This window comes from Scyliorhinus torazame, chromosome 7 (genome assembly GCF_047496885.1).
Source record: "Scyliorhinus torazame isolate Kashiwa2021f chromosome 7, sScyTor2.1, whole genome shotgun sequence".
In the NCBI taxonomy this organism is placed as follows: domain Eukaryota; kingdom Metazoa; phylum Chordata; class Chondrichthyes; order Carcharhiniformes; family Scyliorhinidae; genus Scyliorhinus; species Scyliorhinus torazame.
Window position 1 is genome coordinate 169311730 of NC_092713.1, and position 17001 is coordinate 169328730.

Here is a 17001-nt window from a genome sequence, read left to right on the forward strand (position 1 = left end):
AGACAGAGACCATCATAAAATTTCAGAAGTATTTAAATGTGCATTTGGAATGCCTAGGAATACAAGGCCAAGTGCTGGAAAATGGGATCAGAATAGTTCGGTGGTTGTTTTTGACTGGTGCAGACACGATGGGCCGAAGAGCCTTTCCTGAATTGAATTTGATTTGTCACGTGTACTGAGGTGAAAAATATTGTTCTGCGTACAATATACAGACCAAACAGATCGTTCCATGCATGAAAAAGATGACATGCATAAATACACAATGCAAATGCACAGGCATCGGGTGAGCATAACAAGTGTAGTACTACTCAGTAGAGAAGATGTGTGGACAGATCAGTTCAGTCCATAAGAGGGTCATTGAAGAGTCTGGTAACAGTGGGGAAGCAGCTGTTTTTGAACCTGTTAGTGCGTGTTCTCAAACTCTTGTGAGATACTGCCTGATGGGAGAAGTTGGAAGAGAGAACAACCCGGGTGGGTGGGGTCTTTGATTATGCTGCCCGCTTTCCCAAGGCATCGGGAGGTGTAGACTGAGTCAACAGATGGGTGGCGGGTTTGCATGATAGATTGGACGGTGTTCACGACTCTCTGTGGTCTCTTACGGTCTTGGGCCGAGCAGTTACCACGCCAGATTTCCTTCATTAGTAAATCAGATGGGTTTCTACGACAATTGACAATGGTTTCATGGTCATCATTAGGCTTTTAATTCCAGATTTTTATGGAATTCAAATTTCACCATCTGCAGTGGCGGGATTTGAACCTGGGTCCCCAGAACATTACCCTGGGTTTCTGGTCCAGTGACAATACCACTACGCCACCGCCTCCCCGGTTCTCTATCTCCCTCCTGTACTCTGACTCATTGTTGTTCGAGATCTGACCCAATACGGTCATGTCATCAGCAAACTTGTAGATGGAGTTGGAACCATATTTTGCCACACAGTCATGTGTATACAGGGAGTATAGTAGGGGGCTAAGTACGCAGCCTTGCGGGGCCCCAGTTGCAGAGTGGGGAGCCAAGTCCTAGGTTTTGGAGCTCTGACATGAGCTTGGCTGGGATTATAGTGTTGAAGACAGAGCTGTAGTCAATAAATAGGAGTCTGACTTAGGAGTCCTTGTTGTCGAGATGCTCCAGGGATGAGTGCAGGGCCAGGGAGATGGCATCCACCGTGGACCGGTTGTGATGGTATGCGAATTGCTGTGTGGTGTGACATGGTGGCATAGCAGTTAGAACTGCTGCCTTAGAATGCCAGGGACCCAGGTTTGATTCCGGCTGTGAGTGACTTCCGGTGGAGTTTGTGCGTTCTCCCTGTGTCTGCTTGGGTTTCTTCCGGGTGCTCCGGTTACCCCCCCAGTCCAAAAATGTGCAGGTTAGGTGGATTGGCCATGATCAATGTGTGGGGTTACGGGGATAGGGAGGGGGAGGGGGCCTAGGTGGGGTGCTCTTTTGAAGGGTCGGTGCATACTCAATGGGCCAAATAAGACCATATGATATAGGAGCAGAATTAGGTCATTCGGCCCATCAAGTCTGCTATTCGAGTACTCTACTGTACTCCCTATACACCCATGACTGTGTGGCAAGATTTAACTCCAACTCAATCTATAAATTTGCGGATGATACGACTGTGGTGGGCTGCATCTCAAACAACGACGAATCAGACTACAGGAGGGAGATAAATCACTTGGCTGCATGGTGTACCGAAAACAACTAAATGTTGGAAAGACCAAGAAACTGATCATTGACTTCAGGAAGCGCAGCACGACACACACTCCCGTCTGCATCAATGGTTCCGAAGTGGAGATGGTCGACAGCTTTAACTTCCTGGGTGTCACCATCACCAACAGTCTGTCCTGGTCCACTCACGTTGATGCAAAAGTCAAGAAAGCCCAACAACATCTCTACTTCCTGCAGAAGCTAAAGAAATTTGGCATGTCTGCATCGACTCTCACAAACTTCTACAGGTGTGCGATAGAGAGCATCCTATCCAGCTGCATCACAGCCTGGTATGGCAACTGCTCAATCCAAGATCGCAAGAAACTGCAGACTGTGATGAACTCAGCCCAACGCATTACACAAACCTGCCACCCCCACATTGATTCTGTATACACCTCTCGCTGCCTCAGGAAGGCAGAAAGCATTATCAGAGAACCCTCCCACCCAGGCATTGCCTTCTCCAAGAACACTATTCACGACACCCTATGCTGCTCTTGCTCATGCATTTGCTTTGTTTGGCCCCTTGTTCCGCACTGTAACCAATCACTGTTTTGTCGATATACCATTTGTCAATGTTCCCTGTTCGAAGTCTGAAGACTCGCACATCAAGACATAGGAACAGCTTCTTCCTCACAGCTACAAGACTCCTCAACGACTCCCCCTCGGACTGATCTGTTCCCTTTAAGAACACTATTCACGACACCCTATGCTGCTCTTGCTCATGTATTTGCTTTGTTTGGCCCCTTGTTCCGCACTGTAACCAATCACTGTTTTGTCGATATACCATTTGTCAATGTTCCCTGTTGATTATTCTTGTGTCTACTATGTATATCCTGTGTACGTTCCTTGGCCGCAGAAAAATACTTTTCACTGCACTTCGGTACATGTGACCAATAAATCAAAATCATCATCATGGTTGATATGTTTCTGATCCCCATTCTCCTGCCTTCTCCCCATAATCCCTGATCCCCATCTCAATTAAGGACCTATCTGTCTCTGTCTTAAAGGCACTCAGTGACGTGGCCTTCATAGCCTTCTGCGGCAATGAATTCCACAGATTCACCACCCTCTGGCTGAAGAAATTCCTCCTCATCTCAGTTTTAAAGGACCATCCCTCAGTCGGACGCTGTGCCCTTGGGTTCTAGTCTCTCCGACAAATGGAATTTTTTTTCCACGTTCACTCTATCCAGGCCTCAGTATTCTGTAAGTTTCAATGAGATCCTCATCCTTCTAAACTCCGAGTACAGACCCAGAGTCCGCAACTGCTCCTCATATGACAAGCCGTTCATTGCAGGGATCATTCTTGTGAATCTCCTCTGGTCCCCCTCCAAGGCAACCACATTCTTCCTTGGGTACGGGGCCCAAAGCTGCTAACAATAGTCCAAATGGGGTCTGAGCAGTGACTTAAACAGCCTCAGCAATACATCCTTGCTCTTGTATTCTCAAAATGAATGCTAACATTGCATTTGCCTTTCTAACTGCCAACAGAACCTGCATGTTAACCTTAACCTGAATTATGAATCCTAAGTCCCTTTGTGCTTCTGATTTCAAAGCCTTTTCCCATTTAGAAAATAGTCTCTGCCACCAGTCTTCCGACTAAAATGCAGAACCTCCCACTTTTACACATTGTATTCCATCTGCCACTTCTTTGCTCACTCACCTGGCCTGTCCAAGTCCCTTTGCAACCTCCCTGCTTCCTCAGCACTACCTGTCCCTTTGTATATCTTTGTATACTGCAAACTTAGTAACAATGCCCTCAGTTCCCTCTTCCAGATCATTCATATATATCGTGAATGACCTTCTTCTGCACTGTAGGTGTTCTTTAGGGCAGCACGATAACACAAGTGGATAGCACTGTGGCTTCACAGTGCCAGGGGTCCCCAGTCCGATTCCCCGCTGGGTCACTGTCTGTGCGGAGTCTGCACGTTCTCCCCGTGTCTGCGTGGGTTTCCTCCCACAGTCCGAAGGCGTGCAGGTTAGGTGGATTGGCCATGATAAATTGCCCTTAGTGACCAACAAGGTTAGGAGGGGTTATTGGGTTACGGGGATTGGGTGGAAGTGTGGGCTTAAGTGGGTCGGAGCAGACTCGATGGGCCGAATGGCCCCCTTCTGCATGGTATGTTCTATGGACTGTCACATTCCTTAGCCACCCTTTCCAAGGATTCACACACCCTTTAGTATCCCACAATCAACTCATCCATTACTCTGTACCCTTCACATGACCCTGATCGCCCAACACACTATAATTGGGTGTAACTTTCTCTCCATGCCAGTACTCCAGCTCCACAGCAGCCTGTTTTCCCCATCTGCACAACGAGAAAGGGTTAGGAGAACAAACAGTAGGACAATGGTGAACTGGGCACAACATGGCATGGGCACTTGACGGATAGGGAATAGTACGGCCTAGATAGTGATGGGTGTGGAAAATCCCAACTGAATCAAGGTTTTTTACTGGAAAGTGAACCCAGAACCAGTGAAGCCTTCAGCATCATTGAAAAGAGGAGTGTACATAACAGTCACACACCTAACTATAAGAGCAGAGCTGTGTCATGCATATACAGGAACATGTGCTATTCCCTTCAATCAAAGCCATTAAGGAGTTGTGGAAATGGAATTTGTATATTTTTACTGGCTCATAACTAACCCCACAGACCTGCATATTCCAGCTTTAAAATCCTCAGCCTGGTTTTCAAATCCCTCCAGAAATTCACCCCTCCCTATTGCTATAATTGCCTCCAGAACTATAATCCTCGACGATTTCTGTACTCCTCCAATTCTGGCCTCTTAGACATCCCTAATTTTAAATCCTCCATTATCTGTGGGCATGCCACTATCCACCGAGGTACTAAGTCCTGGAATCCGCTCTCTAAACCACTTCACCTATCAACGTCTTTAAGACATCTGTCCAAACTCTGTCTGGTAACACTCATGTGAAGCAAAATGGGTTAGAACAATCTCAACCAATGCGGTATCTGATTACAGTTGGAAGATTAATGAAGGAGGATTGGTGTAAATGCACAGTAATTGTGTGTGTCTGCAATTCCACTGAGCAACTCCACCCTGAAACTAACTCACATTGTACCCGGCAGCAGAAGGTCCTGCTTCAGTACAGGAAGCACCATTCTGCATCTAACTATGTACTGTATATCCTGGGAATGTTTGTTGGAGACAGTTTAGAGGGGGCCCATCTCTGTCTAACCCCGTGCTGTACCTGTCCTGAGAGTATTTGGTGGGGACAGTGTAGATGGAGCTTTACTCTGTATCTAACCCCGTGCTGTACCTGTCTTGAGAGTGTGTTTTTTTCTTCTTTTTTAAAATTTAGAGTACCCAATTATATTTTTTCCAATTAAGGGGCAATTTAGCACAGCCAATCCACCTAACCTGCACATCTTTGGGTTGTGGAGGTGAAACCTGTTGTGTTATGCTTCTTCATGTAGCATAAGCTGCTTTCTTGATGTATGCTCTGACAAAAGAAGGTTCAGACTTGGAGATAGGTTTAACACATTTATTGAACAGTTAACAATTCTCCTACTTGAGTTCGACTCTCCTGTTAATCTTGCTAGAGTAACTCAATCTAACTAACCAGTCTGCTCTAAGCCACGTGGTGGGTGTGATGCTTCTGATCTGCCCTTCTCTGAAAAATGAAATGAAAGTCGTTTATTGTCACAAGTAGGCTTCAATGATGTTACTGTGAAAAGCCCCTAGTTGCCACATTCCGGCGCCTGTTCGGGGAGGCTGGTACAGGAATCGAACCGTGCTGCTGGCCTGCCTGGGTCTGCTTTAAAAGCCAGCTATTTAGTCCAGTGTGCTAAACCAGCCCCTCTCTAAGTGTCGCCTGTGGAAAGAGAAAGAGCATGTGTGCCCTGTCCTTTTATATGGGTTGCCCCCTTGTGGTAGTGTCACCTCTGGGTGTCTTGACTGCCCATTGGCCGTGTCCTATTCTAGTGTTCATTAGCTGTATGTCTGCATGTCATGATGTCTCTGGTGCTCCCTCTAGTGTTTACCTAGTATTCGTGTATTTACATTAACCCCTTGCGTATTTACAGTGATGCATATCACCACACACACACTTTTTTCGTGTTACCTATTTTCTGTAGTGTTAAAGAAAATTGAACAAAATAGGTAGATAAGTGATGACATGTACAAATCATGATGACAGTGATGACTGTACAATACCAAATAATATGTATGATGATGTTGAGGATTATACAATACTAAATAATAGTTATGAGTCCAAAGTTCATGAATTTACACGGTCGAGTGGCTTCCTTGTGCTGTTATGGAAGTGTCGATGTTGATGTTGTCATTCCCTTGTGAACGCCGTCTGTGTCCCTGTGCTTAAGGAACCAAGAAGTCATCAGGAGGTGTGCAAATGGTCAAATCACTTTGTTGTCTGATTTGGACTCTTTTTTTTCTCTATGCTTGTGGTAGCGATGCAGTAAGTCATCGGTGTTGTCCGACCTGGACTGTTTCTTGTGATTGCGATATTGATGCATATCACCACAAAACCCACACAGACATGGGTCTTGGGAATGTTTGATGGGACAGTGTAGAGGGAGCTTTATTCTGTATCTAACCCCATGCTGTACCTGTCTTGGGAGTGTTTGATGGGGACAGTGAGTGTAGAGGGAGCTTTACTCTGTATCTAACCCCATGCTGTTCCTGTCCTGGGAGTGTTTGATGGGGACAGTGTAGAGGGAGCTTTACTCTGTATCTAACCCCGTGCTGTACCTGTCCTGGGAGTATTTGGTGGGAGAAGAGAGAGCTGTGAATATTTCTGGAGCCAATGAGGAAGCAGTTTCAAATCTCAGCCCCAAGAGACTATCGGCTCCACAAGGAAGTTGGAGTGTGTGGAGATCTTTCCTGATTCTTTTTAAACTGATTCAATGCCACAGATACACAATCTTATTATTCCCTGGAGAGCTGAACCCAGACTTTCCTCGCGGTTTCTTGTTCTATATCGGTTGGCAATTTAACTTGTTGCACTGCTCCATTGATGCTTGAGGAGTTATGCAGGCTACTTCGACATTACTGTGATCACAACATTACTGTGATCATAGTACAGCAACTGGATGTCAGGGGGTGACACCATTGGCAGAAGCTGGATAAACTGACCTGTCAGCCTGTGGAAATAGCAGCTTTGCAATACTGTCAGTTTGAGAATGAAAAGGTCTTTTCTGTGCAATCTGCTTTGGGAAGGAAGTGAAGCACTGAGGTGAAGCCCTCACATTACCCTAATGACTGCCCTCTTTACTTGCCTTTATGCACTTCTATTGTCATGGATAATACATGTGCAGCCCAGAATTGCATGAGAAACCTGAAACCACCCCAGCCACATCTGTTGCCTCTTTTTTCTGATTTGTCCTGCACTTGCTTCTCCATTTTTCCAACTTCCATCTCTAGCTATTCTCACCCTCATTTCCGGTTTTCTCACAAACTCAAGATTCATATCTTGTTAACTCACTCCAGTTTTCCTCTTACGCTTTCTACTCCAACATTAGGGGCTGGATTCTCTGGTTCCCCCTGCCCCGTGCATATTTGCAACGCTCCGTTCGCTGGCGATGGGATTCTCTACCCCCAATCGCTAGTCAATGGGACTTCCCATTGAAGCCACCCCACACTGCCGGGAAACCTGCGGGCGGGGGTGCGCTGCTGGCGGAAGAGAATCCCAATGGCTGGAGAATTCCAACCCAGATCTATAGCTGGATTCTCAATGTCCCAAACAAAGTGTTTTTCTGTCGATGAAGTACACCTGAAGTGTAGCCACTGTTGCAGGGAATGCAGCAGCCAATTTAAACGCAGTGACTGTGATAATGAGCAGATAATTTACTTCAATGAGGGCTATGAGAGGAAAGCTCAGATGTAGGTTTAAACTGGAAAGCTCTTTCAAAGAACTGGCAGAGGCATGATAGGCCAAATGGCCTCTTTCGATGCTGAAGGAATGATGCTGTTGGTGGTGGTGGTGGTAGAGAGAATGTTGGCCAGGACTCCACAAACCTGCTTCGAAAAAAAGAGTTCAGTTGGATATTTTACATCCCCATGGAATACAGTTGGGGCCTCAGTCTCCTCCGAAAGATGGCACTTCTGATGCTGCAGCACTGCCCAGGTTATGGGTTGAAGTCTCTGGATTAGGACTTAAACCTACTACATCTAACACGTTTGCTCTGATCTACTCAAATTTATTTCAACGTTAGTATAGTGCCATTAACGTAGCAGAACATTCTCAAACAAAATTTGACCCAGAATCACACAAGGAGCCATCAAAGCAGGTGGTCAAAGTTAGATAAATAATTAGGTTTTAAGGGGCATCTGAAAAGAAGTAGAAAAATGGAGAAGTTCAAGAGGAAGTTCCAGAACTTAGGTCTTTGGCAGTGAAGGCACCTATGGTCAAACAATTAAAATCAGGGTATTGCAAGATGTCAGTATTTGGGCAGTGAAGGACTCTCGGAAGAGGAAACACAGAAAGGGAGGGGAGAGGTCATGGAAAGATTTGAAAATGAAGACGAGAATTTTTACATGGAGATATTGTTCAACCCGGTGCCAATGTAGATCAGTGAATACAGCAGTGATGGGTTGACTGTTTGAAATTGCACGTTCTCCCAGTGTTTGCGTGGGTTTCCACCACGTGCTCCGGTTTCCTTCCACAGTCCAAAGATGTGCGGGTTAGGTGGATTGGCCTTGATCAATGCGTGAGGTTTGGGGATAGGACGGGGGAGTGGGCCCAGGTAGAGTGCTCTTCTGAAGGGTTGGCACTGTGCCGAATGGTCTCCTTATGCGCTGCAGGATTTCTATGAAAAAAATCGAATTAATGGCTAAAGGAGCAAACCCAACTGAAAGCTTGGAATGAAGTCACACCAGATGGTTGATGTTACCCTCAAGTTAGCATCTTCCAACAACTGGCTTGGCCCTAGACATATTGGCTTTCGTCTTTCCTCTGATTAACCCTCTGAATAGCAGCCCCCAAGGTCGGGAAGTGGGGGGGTATAGATCCTCGGCAAGTCTGCACCTCCTAATGCCATGCTTAGGCTCCGTACCAGGCAAAGCTTTGGCTTTGGACTTCAGCCAACAGCAAGGATGCACCATATGAAGATGCTGCGTAAGAAATGGATTGCGTGTCCATCATCTTTCACAGATGAAAGGATGCTGATGATGACCCCTGCCCGGGGGCTCTGCTCCACACCTTTGCTCATGTAAACAGTGCGACAAGTTTGTGTGTGCAAACTGTGGGCTAAAGCCTACATCTTTGTCCTCTGCTGAATCCAGGTCAACGTAGACCAACTCTAACAATTAACCTGACTGTCGGGTTAGTATAACCCAGCTCTGTCAATTAACTCAATCACAGGAAACTTGTCATTGGAGAGCACATGCTGTTCCCACTGTGTTTCCTCAGCTGGGGAAGATTCTAGTGCTGAGCCACTGTGTATAAGCTAAACCACTAAAGGTAAAGTCATCCACAGATGCAGATATACATACAAGATAATAAAATTCTAATCTGCATGGGCTCCACTAGGAATCAGAGTCTCACTCTCCAAGAACCACCACTCTCTTCTTTATTTTCGGACACACATCAATGCTTTTAATCTCGTAGGCCTTCCTGTCTCACATTCCAACTCTTACAATATACCAGTTTCCTTAATGCAGGGTATTTTCACCATAAATTGATGCTTCCTGCTTGTTGTGTCAAAGTACATTCTATAAAATCAGTTCTTAAGAGGCAACTGCAAACCAGCCAGCTGGGGAGGTCATTGAGAATTCATATCTATCCATTTCTATCACTTTAATTTAACCCTCACCTTACCCTAGCAATTTGCCTGTGTTCATCCTACCGCTAACACGTATGATACTTATTGTCCTCCCAGCCACTGTCTTTACAATTGTCCTATTCAGTTTTGGAAGATGTTGCAAATGCTCAGTTTATCCTTCACCTCGAACCAAACTCCCACAATCACTCTTTTTTGACGTGGAGATACCACCGGTGAGGCGATGTATTCACACACACTCCCGACCTTCAGAACTTGCTCTCCAACCACTTGTTTTTTCTGATGTCTGGGGTAATACAATCTCACCAATTGTGGCATCGAAACAAGTCACAATTAGAAAATCAACAGTCTCAGCAACAACACAATATTGAGGATGCTGAAAATCCAAAATAAAAACAGCAACTGCTGGAATACACAGGTCTCGCAGCATCGGTCAAGAGGAAAACAGAGTTCATTCTTCAGATCAGGACCTTTCATCACGAGTTCTGATAGATCATCAACCTGAAACACTCTCACTTTTGCCACAGATCCTATCCGATTGCTGATTATTTGCAGATTTTCTGTTTTTATTTATGTTCACAGCTGCCCGGTTTTCCCCCTAAGTCACTGTCTGTGTTAAAGAATAAAGAACAATACAGCACAGGAACAAGCCCTTCGGCCCTCCTAGCTTGTACCGGTCATGATATCAACTTGGCCAAAAGCATCAGCACTTCCTTGTGCCGTACACCCTTCCTATCCATGTGTTTTTCAAGATGCCGTTTGATATATATATTGACCAGGACACCTGGAAAATTTACTGTTGTTCTTCAAATGGTGCTCTGGAATAATTCTTCAAATGGTGCTCTGGAATAATTTACATCCACCTGAAAGAGCAAGCAGGGCCTTAGCTTAATGCTTTTTCCGAAAACATTGCAGCACTCTTAGTATTGCACTGGGAGGGTCAGTCTAGAGCAGTGATGGGAAACTTAGGCTCGTGTTTGGGCTGCATGAGTGGCCCTCCTTTATCTCAATGGGCCGCAAGATTGAAATCAGGCTTGTTCAATAACTATGACACCATGAGCAAGATTAAATACATTTAATACACGGTGAATATTTCATAACGAATTATAGAAAATGGTTAATCATTTATATATTAATGGAACTGTCATCAACTTCAAATCGTAAAAACAAAATTAAATTACACTTTGGACGCAGAGGGAGTGCACGGATCCTACAGTCAATGTTGTGAGAAATCAGCACACACCTCACTTCACTTGCCCTTGCTTTCTGTGCGAACCACTTCAGTCATACCGGCAGGAAAAAAATGACATGAATGGAAATCAACAGATCGTGGCAACCCTGCGCGTGGGCAACGGTCAATAAAATGTCTTGTGGGCCACACTCAGAACCCAGGTGGGCATCATGTGGCCCCCAGGTTCCCCACCACTGTGCTAGATTCAGGAGTTTAAGTCTGTGGTGTGGGGCTTGAACCCACAACCTTCTGACTCAGTGGTAGGAGTGAAAACATTTGAGCCATCAAGGGAGCCGTGGTTCAATGAAAAGCATCATTACCTCTGAGAAAGCAAGTCGTGAGTTCACTCCACAGGCTTCAACTCGTAATCCAGACTGACCCTCCCAGTGCAGCACTGTCAAGAGTTGCTGTCTGTTCCCACAAACTCGCAGTACTCCAATTAGCAAGCTCAGGGTTTGAACAATTATTTTTAAATGTAAGAGGCTGTGCGGTCTCTTCAGACTGCATGGTCAGGATTAGTTGGGAATTCAAAAGTCTAATCAACACAATTTATGGAACTTAGCGCTGGAAAACAGAACACAATCACTGAAAACACAGGCCATGTCCAAAACATATTTCTCATAAACCTAGTAAGGGAAAATGAAACAGTAAATTAAAAATGTGCTGTATCTGAAAACAAAGTCACTGCCTTGAAGTCATCCAACCCACCCCGTCAAACAGTGCAATAATAGAACAGCACAGAAGGAGGCCATTCGGCCCATCTTGTCCACTCTACCCCGAGGTGCCCTTTCTAATCCCACCTTCCTGCACTCGGCCCATAGCCCTGTAGTTTACAGCACTTAAGGTGCAGATCCAGGTACTTTTTAAAAAGAGTTCAGGGTCTCTGCCTCCATCACCAACTTGGGCAGCAAATTCCAGACACCCACCATCCTCTGTGTAAAAAAACCTTCCTCATGTCCCCTTTATTCCTTCTGCCACTTAGCTTGAATCTATGACCCCGGTTCTAGAATTCTCGGCCAAGTGAAACAATTTTATCCTGTCCACTTATCTATTCCCCTCATAATTTTGTACACCTCAATTAAGTCTCCCCTCAACCTATCCAATCTCTCCTCGTAGCTACACTTTTCCAGCCCTGGCAACACAGCAGTTAGCACTGTTGCTTCACAGCACCAGGGTCCCAGGTTCGATTCCCGGCTTGGGTCATGTTTGAGCGGAGTCTGCACGTTCTCCGTGTCTGCGTGCGTTTCCTCCGGGTGCTGCAGTTTGTTCCCACAAGCCCCAAAAGACATGCTGTTAGGTAATTTGGACATTCTGAATTCTCCCTCTGTGTACCTGAACAGGTGCTGGAGTGTGGCAACTAGGGGATTTTCACCGTAACAACATTGCAGGGTTAAAGTAAGTCTACTTGTGACAATAAAGCTTATTATTACATTCTTGTAAACATCGTCTGCACTCTCTCCAGAGCAATAATGTCCTTCCTGTAATGTGGTGACCAGAACTGCACACAACACTCCAGTTGTAGCCTCATCAGTGTTTTATACAATTCCAACATTATATCCTTACTGTTATATTCTACACCTCTGCCAATTAAAGAGAGCATTCCATATGTCTTCTTTACAACCTTGTCCCCTTTAGGGACCGGTGTACTTGTACGCCAAGATCTCTCACTTCACCTATCCCTTTTAGCTTGGTATATTCCCATTTATTGTGTACTCCCTATAATTGCTCGACCTCCCTAAATGCATGACCTCACACTTCTCGGTGTTAAAATTAATCTGCCACTTTACTGCCCACATCAACGCAGGCCCGAACATGGGGCGGAACACATCAACGCAGGCCTGCGTACAGGGCGGAACACACCAATGCAGGCCCAAGCACGGGGCAGAACATACCAACGCAGGCCCGAGCACAGGGCGGAACACACCAACTCAGGCCTGAGCACGGGGCGGAACACACCCAACGTGGGCCTGAGCAGCACAACAGATAGGTGCAGAATACTATACAGGCCTACACATAGACACAAGGCAAAGCACAATGTGACACACGCAAATAGGACCGCGGAACACACCAGCGCAGGCCCGAAAACGCAGTGTAACACACCAACGTGGGCCTGAGCAGCACAACAGATAAGTGCAGAATACTATACAGCCCTACACATAGACACAAGGCAAAGCACAATGTGACACACGCAAATAGGACAGTAAAAGGTAAATGTAGGACCAAACACTGCCAACAAACGAGAACTGTGACATGTAAACAGATGGTTTGGCACAGGTAGGCACAAATGCAGGACTGAGCAGAGCATAATATACAAACCCTGCAGGAAAAACAACTCCAGCACACAAATAAAGATACAAAGAAATGTGTAGACCCACACACACAGAACTAACAACGAAAAGCTATGGTGGTTAAACTGATGGCGCTATTGTTGCAGCAACATTGCCATGGCTTTACACATCAATCTAAATTCTACTTTCAATCTGGATTGGTACTCCAGTCGTGTACTTGATCGTGCAAAGCAGGAGACACTGCTGCTCCTGGCAGTACTTCCACTTACACAGGCCGAAGACAGGCACTGAGCTCTCGCAGGCCCCATTAACAAAGCCCGTTCTGTCTGAAGCTCCTGGCCTACATGTCACAATCAGTGACCTTTTAGCTTCCCTCTCTGCCCAATCCCAAGCCCAGCACGTTCCTCACCCCCATCATTCATACCTCCAACCCCCACCTACCTCACACACCCTCCTACGCAGGCCGGCTGCCCTGTTAACCCTGCTCCAACTGCAACCACGGAGCACCATCTCCTTCAGAGCTCAGAGGGGATCGCTGCTGGCCTAGGATTATAACAGCACCGAGCGACAGGCGAGAGAGGTGACTGCATCATCGCCTCGCTCTTTGTCTCGGAGATGGGTCCATCTTGCCAGGCCTCGGAGGGTTAATCCAGTCTGCATCTACTTAACACCCTCTTCTCCTCCCTTCCCCCAACCACTCCAGATAGAGAAAAGCAAAAGAGAAGGGAACGATTTGTCAGCCCTCACAAGGACTGAGCTGGTCGCAGCCGGCAGGAGACAGAGAGAGGAAGCAGGCATTTACTGACACAGCAAAGTACAGAACACTGTGCCTAACAACAGCCACGGTGCTGCACAGGAAGCTGTTGAAATGTACGTAGGGACATTTTAAAAACTCTTCTTCTGGAGAGATGCATACCTCGTTTAAGGGTTTTCTTCCTGTTCCCTCATTCCTGGGGCTTTCCACCTTCGTGGCCCCACCGCCGCCGGTGTTCCCCACCCCCCTCCACCTTGTGGGAGCGACTCCCTCTGCACTTTAGATTCAGGAAACAGCTGCCTGAGCAGCAGTCCCTGAACTCACCCAGTCACTGCCAGATGAAGCAGGCACTTGCCTAGTCAGCCAGGCTGGCTGCCCAACTAATTAAGCCCCAAACAAAGCCCTCCCACTTAACACTCAGTCTGCCAGAGGCCAGCCACTGAGCAGTTACAATAATAGGTTGCTGGAACATCACGAGGTGGGCCGTGGACAACACTGGGTGCTTCTGTCCAGGGGATCTGCACCTTCATTGCTTACTGTGACCGGACAAATAAGCCAAAAACTGTCCCGCCATCTCAAATTTAATTCACGTTTTAAAACCTAGAAGCATAAAGGCTGCCCCAGTAAAAGTGACCATAAAAGAAAATCGCTTATTGTTACAAGTAGGCTTCAAATGAAGTTACTGTGAAAAGCCCCTAGTCGCCACATACCGGCGCCTGTTCGGGGAGGCTGAAAACAACTGTTTCACCATATTCTTCAGGAGGCCGTCTGCCATCCTTCCCCAGTCTGGCCTATATATAACGCCAGAAAAAGAGTAATGCCCTCTGACATGACCCATCAACACTCTCGAGCAATTGAAAGAGATAGGTTGGCAGCAGCTTCTCGGGGAAACTAGGGATGGGCAATAAATGGCGGGCTTGCCATTTCCGCCCACAAACTGGATTAAAATTCAAACTTGCGCCAAATTCTTCTGGTTTCGCACTGGATTCTGATTGCTTGGGAACATATAACTTTTGCCCTCATCAGCCCTCTCCTACTACAGGGGTTAGCTGCTCTGGGCACCTGCGGCCAATCTTGGAAGTGGGTTGGCAGCTATTTGACCACAGAAAGCATCACAGCTAAGCCATCATCCAATGACCACGTGCCTGCACTGGAAGGTGATCAGGAGCAGGTACCCTGGCAATACTCCCATCTTTAAACTACTGTGAAGAGGAAGGTGGTGGGATGGGGGGCTTCCCTGGTGTTCTGGCCAATATTTTTCCCTTAACCACTACCTAAACACAGATTATCTCCAAAGGCTCTTGCAGACTAGCATGCCCCCCAAACCCCCAGTTCAAAGTGCAGAGTCAGCCGATCTTATCTTGGGAGAGTCTAGGTGTACAGGTCCACAGGTCACTGAAAGGGGCAACACAGGTGGAGAAGGTAGTCAAGAAGGCATACGGCATGCTTGCCTTCATTGGTGGGGCATTGAGTATAAGAATTGGCAAGTCATGTTGCAGCTGTATAGAACCTTAGTTAGGCCACACTTGGGAGTATAGTGTTCAATTCTGGTCGCCACACTACCAGAAGGATGTGGAGGCTTTAGAGAGGGTACAGAATGTTGCCTGGTATGGAGGGCATTAGCTATGAGGAGCGGTTGAATAAACTCAGTTTGTTCTCACTGGAACGACAGAGGTTGAAGGGCGACCTGATAGAGGTCTACAAAATTATGAGGGGCATAGACAGAATGGATAGTCAGAGGCTTTTCCCCAGGGTAGAGGGGTCAATTACTAGGGAGCATAGGTTTAAGGTGCGAGGGGCAAGGTTTAGAGTAGATGTACGAGGCAGGTTTTTTTTACACAGAGGGTAGTGGGTGCCTGGAACTTGCTACTGGAGGAGATGGTGGAAGCAGGGACGATAGTGACATTTAAGGGGCATCTTGACAAATACATGAATAGGATGGGAATAGAGGGATACGGACCCAGGAAGTGTAGAAGATTGTAGTTTAGTCGGCATGGTCGGCACGGGCTTGGAGGGTGCCTGTTCCTGTGCTGTACTTTTCTTTGTTCTTTGAGTCAGGCGAGGATGATCAATGAGGGCGGGAAGAGAAAGAGAGGTCGGTGGGAGACAATGGCGTGCAGCACTACTTTTGGCTTCTATGACTTTTCAAAGCAATTTACAGCCAACACATTTGAAGTTAGTCACTGTTGTAATGTAGGAAATGTGGCAACCAATTTGTGCACAGCAAACTCCCACAAACAACAATGTGTTAATGACTAAACCTGTCATTTAAGGATAAATATTGGCCATGACTGGGAGGGGAGTTGGAGGTTGGGTTATGGGAGGAGGCCCTGCGGAGAGTGAACACGTTCTCGTGTGCCAGGTTCAGCCTGATCCAGGTGGTCCACATATGACTGTGGCCCGGGTGAGCAGTTTTTTTTGAGGAGGTGGAGTACAGGTGTGGGCGATGTGGGGGAATTCCTGCGAATCATGTGCACATGTTCTGTGCATGTCCGAGGTGGAGGGGCTTTTGACAAGGATTTGCAGATGTCATGACTGAGGTCCTGCTAGGGAGAGTAACTCCCGAGTCCAGAGGTGGCGATATTCGGAGTATCGGGAGATCCAGGAGCCCGGGGGGAGGAGGAGGGGGAAGAGAGGCCGACGTTTTGGCCTTTGCTTCCCTGGTGGCCCGGAGACAGATTTCACTGGGGTGGAGGGACTCGGAGCCCCCAAAGTCGGGGGTTTGGGTAAGCGACATGGCGGGGTTTCTCAGGTTGGAGAAAATCAATTTGGCCTTAAGGGGTTTGGTACAAGGGTTCGCTTGAGGTGGCAGCCGTTCATCGACTTCTTTAAGAAAAATTAGTCTGTCAGCAAGGGGGGTGGGGGAAGTGGGGAGGCATGGAAGTGACAAAACCAATGAACCAATGGCTGTGAGACGGAGTGCTTATATGGGCCATGTTGGTTGGGGTCTGTTTGGGCGGGGGCGGGGGGCGGGGTGGCCATGGTATTGTGGTTTTTTTTGTCTTTGTTGGATCTTTCCGTTTAAAAGTGTTAAAATTATATATGCCTTAATGAAATATATTCTAAAAAAAATATTGGCCATGACACTGCCCCATTCTACTTTCAAGCCTGCTGTGGGATCTTACATGAGGGGGGTGGGGCACTAATCCTGTCAATTCCCACAGAACTGCAGACACAGTGCTTCTTCCTGGCTTGCTATCTGAGCAAAGTGGAGCTTACACTGCAGTGTAAGGAAATGCGGTCACTGTTTTATATCTAAA

The 17001-nt window shown here is 46.8% G+C and overlaps 1 protein-coding gene across 9 annotated transcripts in view; it reads right to left on the reverse strand.

The window, feature by feature from the left end:
* The window catches only part of LOC140426702 (roquin-1-like), a 311609-nt gene that overhangs the window by 176719 nt on the left and 117889 nt on the right, over positions 1-17001 (reverse strand). Inside the window, exon 1 of one of the 9 annotated variants that reach the window (XM_072511782.1) lies at positions 13904-14080. The exons of 7 other annotated variants lie outside the window; for them this stretch is intronic. The gene's annotated coding sequence lies outside the window, so the exon portion shown is untranslated. Of the gene's footprint in view, positions 1-13428; positions 13571-13903; positions 14081-17001 lie in introns of those variants that run through there. One more of the 9 variants, XM_072511785.1, reaches the window with a different exon arrangement.